Source organism: Bradysia coprophila, chromosome II, assembly GCF_014529535.1.
Source record: "Bradysia coprophila strain Holo2 chromosome II, BU_Bcop_v1, whole genome shotgun sequence".
NCBI classification, from domain to species: domain Eukaryota; kingdom Metazoa; phylum Arthropoda; class Insecta; order Diptera; family Sciaridae; genus Bradysia; species Bradysia coprophila.
The window spans coordinates 12,728,773-12,738,148 of NC_050735.1; the positions used below are offsets into that span (position 1 = coordinate 12,728,773).

Here is a 9,376-nt window from a genome sequence, read left to right on the forward strand (position 1 = left end):
GTTTTTGTAGGGTGGCAGTTTTCAATCAGTTTTCGATGCTACAAAATTTTTGAAATTGAAGACGTGAATTACTTGACCCCACCCTCAAGTTTAAAAACTTTCTGGATTAGATTTTGATCTCGTTAACTGCAAAAGCTGTTGTTTGTTTCCCGTTCGAATTTCGAAAAAATAATAAATTGGTGAAAGTATAAAAATATAAATTTGAAAGTAAGAAGGCTAAAACCTTGATTTGTTTGTAATAAGAAGGACGAATGTCTGAGACAATGTTAAGAGTGATTTACATGTTAAATCAAATAGTCCTCCTCTAGACTCTCAAGCCGAGAGGCGGCGTGGAACCACAAAAATATATGACCAGTCATGTTGGAATGATCATGAGCTCGACACCACCTTTTTATTAGAGTTCTTTGTGTTAAATAATAAAAATTGTTGTAAATCTCATCATAGAATTACGAATGTCATCGATCTAAATTTTTCGAATCAAATTCACGTGTATGACATATCATAGATGTTTACTGTTATAACGAGAGTGAACTTATTACATCAGAAAATAGAGCGCAAAGAATGACGTACTGAATAAATTTGTGGCGATTCTTCAGGTTTCCTACGGTCCTACTTGAAGAAAACACCTTACCTTCAGTGTCTTTATACTTTGCTCGACGAAGAAGTCAATTCAATTTTAATTTGCCATAATAAATCAAATCAATGTTCCACTAGAGGGATATCGAGCATAAAGCTGTGTCACCTTGAAACCTGGAGTTAAAAACCTGAACTTGTCAAGGTCTGGTTCAGGGTTTTTGTTTAGCACTTGATCCTAGCTTGAAACCTGAAACCTGAATAACGTTTTTGTGGTTTTTCCGGATCATATTCAACATACTAAGTCCGGATTATGTAACTAACTTAAACAGGTCAAACTGAACCGGATCCGACTATTATTCCTTACTCAGTTAAATGTTGGTGAAGCTAAAAAACTGAACTTTGATACTTGTAAATTGAATGGCGACAATTTGTCACAAACATCTCATTGTCTTTAGCCACTTGACCGTGATTAATATGGCCAGTTAAAGTGCATGATAACAAATGTGCCTTTTAAGTAATCACAGAACATTTAGACAACAGTTGCAGCAGATTCATTTTTTTCAAAATTTGATTGGTGCAATAAATTCCTACTAACTGATAAAAGTATATTCAGGTCTGTTCTTTTGCAAAAGGTTTTTCTTCTCTATTTTGAGTTTTATTATACTTGCTTGCAACGGCAAATATACGTCGTAAAACTTTTGTCCACAATTAAGCAATGTAAATATATGCTGATAAGATAAGACACCAATGTACACAGAGGGTTCGTGAATTTTAAATCGAACTACATCTTGACATATTCAACAACTTTGTCTCAATCGATTGTAATCGCTGTAGGTATAAAACACAAACAACGTAGATCGTATAGCTTTATCAAACAAGGCTGTACAATGTAAATGGTTTCGATAAAACCGAAACTATTTCTGAACCCTGTAGCTATAATGAATCAGCTACTATTTGGACAGTGTTATGTCAAACATAGAAGGGAAGATTTTAATTGAATAACTATATTAGCCAAGACTTCGATTTGATTTTACCTTGACATTATGCCAAATGGGAATAGTCATTAGACAGGTATGTGACGCTGCTGTAAAAAGTTTTTAAATATTAAACTACTGCAACGTCAATAAATAATGAAAAATGTCTCTGTGAGGTTGAGCATTATTTGTTACCTTGACAATGAGATTATTTTTAAGATAGTTTTACAATGTCGTGCAGTAATTTATTAACTCCCATTAGTACTACGGTCACGGTCAATTAACTTGGCGGAAAAGCGTCTGGACTTTGATGAGTTCATTTAATGTTAAAGTATGGATGGCTCACAGTGATTTGATTTTTATTTGATCATGAACTGTGAAGATTTTGTCTACTTCAGTGGATCATCAATTATTCTATATTGAAATTTAATGTGAAAATGTCCTCAGAATATACATTCCACAAGAAATTGCAGTTAGGTGACATCAACAAATGACACATGCAATTAAAAAGTCAAATTTTTGACTGTTACAAATAAAGAACGGCTTTCCACTACTCGATTGAGTTACTAGTGGAAGAGTTCCAAACTCAATCGCAGACAAATTTGAACCGTTGGATCGTTGGGTCAAGTGAAGTTGAGTGAAGAGCTTTCTCATAGTTGACAGGCAAAAGTATTGTTGAAAGAACCGGTATTCGACTTCTATTACCTTCACTCCTGGTACATCGTGACACTAGGCTTGTCGCTTAGCTTACCACTGGCCAAGTAAAATATTTCTGTCATGGAAGGCTCTCGAAGAGTAACCGTAAGAACAGAATCTAGTACAGTAATGATCTAGCCCCAAGGCCTTTTTGGATTGTTAATTCAAAAGTAAAGAGCAGGGCAATGGTAATCCGCTTTATTCTAGTACCTAGAATCTAATCGAACGTTCTACTACGGAGCTTGCTTAATACCATTTGCCGCCTTGTAGCGTTAAGTCGTTATGTCCATGTCTTTTCATGGATTTTTCCAGTAAATTGGTTTATGGAGACATACCGGATAAATTTTGTATAAAATTTCAGCAAACTTCCATCAATTTAACTAAATTCCTTTACCAAACAAAGACGCTGGAGTGCTCATAAATACCAATTTAGTTGTCTGTTTTACGAAATGTTCATTTTTGTGAAATGCAGAACTCTTTGCATTTAGTTTCGCTTTGAACTTTCAAAGTTGTCAATACGTTTGTAGCATTAGTTCGTACATAATAAAACGAATGCAAATGCATCTGAGCATGAAACGAATGAAATCAATATTTTAAATTGGAAATGTGTTCCTTTTAGGGTTCACCAACCATTTTACTTATAATGTATTCTACAGTTAATTTCAACCGAATTTGTGCTTAAAAGCTTGTTTCAATTGTTTTACCAGCTGATACCAGCTGATATATATGATATAATATCGAGAACGTGTGACTATGAAATCCAAATAAACACGTTCACGTATAACCCAGTGTGTGTTTGTATGAGTAGACCAGCTGATAATGCATCTTAGACACAAATTTCGTTGACATTAACTGCATGTCGTTAATATATACAATCGTAAACCATACAGCGATTTTCCCACCCTGTGTGTACTGATCAACGGGCTTCAGCGACAAGATTAACGAGACACTAATTAAAGTAAACTTGTGATATACACGAAGGTAAATGGCATCTTACAATTTTTTAATGAATTTAATGAATGACTGACAATCAATCTTGTTCTTGTCAATGCCGTTGAAAGATATAGTTCAGTCCGCCCCGATTAGCTGAATATATATATTTTATCAGTAAAAATATTTACAACTTTTTATCAATTCTATTGACATTCACAGTCAATAATTATGCAGTTATCAACAAAATTTCAAAGAAAAATACTGAAGCACACACACAAGTAGTTCACAACCATCATAAAAGGCGATATATTCAAACTGATTTATTGGCAAAACGGCTTTTATATCAATATTTGCAATAATATATAATTTCATCAAATTCAATTCTGTTTAAGCACTCAAATGCAATAAAATCGATATCTTTATCTATTGTACTGAGACAAACACGGGACTGTATAAACAGACTTTTTAATGTGAAAACATAAAGAACGGAAAAAAAATCTCCAATCTCTGCACAAGAAGACGACTAGCATCGACTTTAGTCTCTCTCATACATTTTACATTGAAAAGTTGATTTATATTTCTATTTGTATTGCAAGCGACGACGATATAAGAATATATATAAATTCAAGATGATCTGGAATTGTACACGTATACACACGAATCTATATAACATCCGTACATCTTATACACAATTGTGTCATTGTATCAGCGAAGTGATTCCAATAAAAATCAAAATCGTAATCTTATATCATATCCTGGAGTCTGTCGGTATGATGTGAATAGAATAAATTCAAGTTTCAAACAATTGTTCAAACAGTACACACATATTCGTCGTTGGAGCATTTGAATTTAAATTTATACTGAAACACTTTATAACCATAAAGCGAAGCGTTTTTATACTCAATTGAACTGTAGTAAAAAATGTGCAACATAATCCCTAGTCGGTTTTACTGATTTGTCGGTAATGATAGAACATTTCTGTTAATCAAGTTATACATGTGAAAAAGCTGCACTAATTTTGCAGAGAAAACATGCCAAATGCCTAATATGCCTCAAGGACCGTTAGGAAAAAAATGAGGACGAAAGTCTGTTGAATCAAATATGGTCCTAGCCGGTCACGTAATGAAAAATTTCTTAGTAAAACCAAACTGGCTATATGAATTCTGCAGTATTCATTGAATTGGAATAATATACAGAAGAAGGTTATATAAACACCTGACTACCGAAAACCATTTACAAATGAAGATTCTCTGTGAAATTCAACGGAATTCTGGTATTTTCCTAAATTTTTCCAAGAACTATTTTTGTGAAAATTCGGAAAAATGTTAGAAAATTTTAGAAAATGTGGCAAATTTAGGAAAATATGGAAAAATGTTTTCCCAAAATAGTCCTGGGATAAAATTCAAAAACCTTTCGTTTCGAATTAAATTTCACATTTTCGAAGTAAAGCTAGAATCCTTAATGAAAGAAACACTTTCCATGAAAATCTTTATTTTTCTACCAACTAATACAAATCACAACCGAGATTTACTGCATTTTGTTTCCACTTGGACAGACCTAATTCACATGGAACTTGTTTACAAGTACATCATCACGCATGTACGGTCACCAAAGTCGTCTGCTTCAATTTTCGTTTTACGACAATAGCCTACAATAGCCCACAAAGGTGCCACCGAGAATTGAAATACGACTCTTTTCAGCACTCATTTTAGTGTTGTAAAGTAACTTATTTCAGCACCCGTTTGATGTGATATTACAACACTCAAAGCAGTGTTGATATGGAATTTGTATGAGTTGTTACAGCATTCGTTTGAGAAAATGCAAAGCAATGTGATCGATCAAAGAAGAGTGATTGTTTACAATGAAAATTATGATTTTTTGTGCTCTTGTCTATTTCAATTCTCGGTTGGCACAAAGCATGATGTGTTACACGTATTGTAATGAGATTTTTTCAGCACACGACCCAATTTTCGACTTGGGTCTAGTGCTGAAAAAATCAACATTACAATACTTGTAACACAACATACTATTACCGCACTCTGATATGATAAAGGTGTGCATATTTAGCCTTTGTCAATTTTCATTTTGAATTTTCATCGGCCTAAAGTGTTTTTCGATCAAAATTCTCTTTGTTATGGTTTCGTTAAGCATCAAAGAACATAGAGAGTTCGTATAGTAATTCTTCGTTAAGTTTAACCAGTGAACTTTGACAAGTCTATCCATGTAAATTATATGGGTAGTCCTGTCCAAATTTTCACAGTGAACTTCACCGGACATTACTGTACGCACTCAACGCAAATTTTAGTCGAAACACGTTTTCGATGCCTCGTGTGTTTTGAGCTTAACGGCATCAGTAAGTTCCGTATCTAGCCAAGCAGTGCCAAGATCTCGTTTGTTAACTCACTGAATGAATGGCAAATCTGCGTTTTGTGTCACTTATCCATCAGAAAAATTGATGTGTATAATTGACGCCTATGTGGGAAAGCTCTCCTGAATATTACACAGCAAAAGTGTATTAAACTGATAATGCCGAATGAAGAGCTAATGCTCGTCTTTTGAAGAAGATTGCAGTGCTATACAGTGTTATCTATACATAGTTTTCAGCTTAGGTCATATGAGTTTCCGTGTCGGAGTAATTGATTAATTTAATTGGATTACGTTGGAAGATTTTCCACACATTCGTTAACAATTAATTTCACACTTAGTTACCTTTCCGAAGAAATTCCCCGAACGGAATGTTAACGCAGCTTTCTTTCTTTTTCACACACTTATAACCATCACACATCTGTGTTAACAAAACTTGATTCTCACATGTGGCGGTACGGTGTAGCGTAAATAGCAACCAACATTTCTTATTAGATCAAAACAGAAAAACCATTAGCAGAAAACTTATTCTCGATTTTTTTTTTTTTCAATTAAACAATTTCAATTTGTCGCTAAAGTTTTCTGGAATCCAATTTTAAATACAATGGAAAATAGCAAAACTTTCGTACAGCCGATAAAAATCTTTAAAAAGGAAAAAAATTCCACAAATTTTCTTTCACTAAAACACTGAAGCACTACACGTTACTAACAAAATCTTTTGCGTAAAACTTTCGCGAACAACGTCGTTAGTCGTATTAAAAAGATTTACCACTGAGAATCCACTCTGCTTATCACACTGACAACGTCTCTACTACTCGACTACTGTGCTATTTTATTTTGTAATTTATTGTTGAAGATACGAAGTTTGTATTTGATTTTGTTTTGTTTTGTTAGTATTTGTGTGAATGGCATTATATAATCGTTTGGTAGTGAATTTTAGTGAAACTTTAGTGCACTCACCGTGCCTCTTATATTGCTCATTGTTTCCGTATTTATAATCTGTACAATTCAATTTCGACGAATTGAATGAAACGATTATGAGAGCACGGTGTATATAAAGGGATGAATGGTGAAAATTTCGTTTTGATAAGAGTTAATAGAATCACCTTTGTTCTTATTTCACATCTGTACTGATTCTGGCTCCAGCAAAATTGTGCTTCACATTTATAATGAATGTACATTGATACATTGAAAGGATTGAAATAGTGGACGAGCCTGGACGATAATTTTGCGTTAAAGAAAATACGATATCATTTTTCCGCTTGTTCTGTTGTGCAGGTAGATTTATCACTAATTTTAATTACTTTAGCTTTTATCTGTGAAATGATTTGATTCATAAAGGGAATTCAAAAGTTGTATGGCATGACTATTTTTAGAAAATTGATTTGCTTAATTTCATTACATTTTCCAAAAGTTGCTACAGGAAAGGGCAATCAAATTTCAACCGAAAGCTCCACTGATTTTCAGCTGATTCACTCATACAAACAAAGCTGGATGTGCTTGTTTATGCGGTTCCACTACCAAGGTACTGTTAAATCTGTATAAACTATAAACACTCATAACCAGGTTTATTTGTATCAGATGAAGTAAATTTTGGTTGAAAGAGCGTACAGAACTGTCAAAAAATATCATCAAATTTTGCAATTCAATTTTTCAAAAATAGGTTTCAGAATTTTGAAAAAAGCCGCGGGTTTTTACAAAAATTCTCAATGTCCGCAACAGTGCTTATAATCTAAAATTTTGAGTAAAAGAGTGGCTTAACTGTGGATTTACATAGCAACGTAAAAGTGACAGATGCAAAAATTTTCTCATACGGCAACTCGAAATTTCATTCATAATTTTAATTTTATGAATGAAATTTCGGGTTGCAGTATTTAAAAAACATTGAATCTGTCACTTTTACGTTGCTATGTAAATCCACGGTAACTGAACTGAAAAATAAGTTTGAAAGGTTCCCTATGGAAATATTGTGAAGGGGATGACTCAACGCCATGTGATAGAGCCTGTTCATTTTCTGTTTTTATCTTACACTTATGGCGGAAATACTGCATCATGAAATCTCTTCATTTAAACTTCCCTTTATACATTTCCAGCTAGAATTTTAAAAGTCTCGTCCGCAGTTAGAGTTATAGCTGACTATACCATATGGGTCTCTATGTGTACCTATATATAGCTTAAGGTGGGCATTCTACGGCTAAATATAACTGAATATAGCTAAATATAGGTCTATATAGCTCAACACAGGTGTATGTTTTCACATGCAAACATTTTTCGATGTACATATAAATAGAATGCATGAAAACATAAAACACATCACACATGTCCATATCTAATTACTTCCCTCTCTTGACACTAACACTAACTCAGAATCATTTTTACGAAAATCTGACAATTCAGTTGTCCCGATTGTCGCTTTATGGTCTTCATTACCTTTCAAATAAAAAATCATGAAAATTGATTTACTCGAGAGAGATCGAATTATTTATTTATTATTATGCTCAGTCCGTCAACTAGGCGTGTTCGATAATTCATTCGATTGATAAAATATCGATTATTTCCCTGGAATCGATTATCGATATTTTCAGAAAATCAATATCAATCGAATGTTTTATCGATAATCGATAAATATCGACTGAAAATCGATAAATATCGACTGATAATTCGATTTTCAGTGTATATTTGTTGATTATCAGTCGATATTTATCGATTATCGATAAAACATTCGATTGATATTTTATCGATTATTTGGAAATTTTATCATCGATTGATGATATTTTTCAGTGAACATGCCTACCGTCAACTCTAACTTCCTTGCATCGGTTTTCAGATTTTTCGCTGATTAGACATATACGAGAAACTTTGACCCTCTGAAAAAGCACTTTTCCGACCCCATATCTAGACCCAGTTAGAGCGATTTTGCTAATCTTTTAACTGGCATTTCTTATTACCTATACTAAAAGAGGAAAAATGAATTATTAAAGTAGATACTGTTTTACTGAAGTGGATACCGCAGACCGGTAGACTTTTTCCCTATTTTATTACAAACCTCTAAGTCCTCTTTATTTCGTACGGGTCTAAAAACATTTAACTCTAATGAGATTTGCTCATAATTCATTTATATTGAAACAGTAGATTACATCCGAGCCGGCGGAAGTAAGTGATTAAACAAAAGGGGTATTTGAAGCTATATGAACCGGAGATGACAAGGTTATGTGAGTATGTAGAGTTTAAGAAGTAAAATATTTAAAATTAGAAATCGATATTCATCAACTTGCCCGATCTTAAAATTTCCATACTCTTTAGTAATTCTCACTTGCAACTTAGGCCTATTTTGTTGTAGCCTGATTAAACGACATTTCAAAAACAAAATTTCTGATTTGTGAAAAACCGCACCCAAACAAAATATCCGGGAAAATAGAGGGAACGGTAGACCATTTTCATTCTAGTCAAGTTATATTTTACCAAAGAACAGGTTAAGACAACCACGGAGGCGGGGGTGACACCAAATTTTATAAATCAACTTGAAGAAAATATTTTTCTCGAAAATTCAGAATTTTGTTTTTGATAAGGTCTATTTTACATATAAACTTCGCAGCCGTTGACGCAATTGTGTGTCACCGCCTTCGTGATCAACTCAGGGTTGTCTTAACCTGTTCTTTCAGAACCTTGGTATTTTATTTTACATGTAGTCGCTTGTAGTTGCATTTAAACACGACAGAAGTGTCTGTTGCTACATGTTATATGTTATATTTAGATGGTCCGTTACCAATCTGAAACGTTAAAAAACTGACCGAATTTCAATTTTAATTGATTGAACAGAAGTAGCATATTCG

At 33.5% G+C, this 9,376-nt stretch overlaps 1 protein-coding gene across 4 annotated transcripts in view; it reads right to left on the minus strand.

Annotated features, from left to right (window-relative positions):
• LOC119073799 (high affinity cGMP-specific 3',5'-cyclic phosphodiesterase 9A) overlaps nt 1-6,378 on the minus strand; it is an 84,838-nt gene extending 78,460 nt beyond the window's left edge. For all 4 annotated transcript variants that reach the window (XM_037179607.1, XM_037179571.1, XM_037179590.1 and 1 more), the window contains exon 1: nt 5,889-6,378. The gene's annotated coding sequence lies outside the window, so the exon portion shown is untranslated. The remainder of the gene's footprint in view (nt 1-5,888) is intronic.
• Between the last annotated feature and the right edge of the window lie 2,998 nt (nt 6,379-9,376).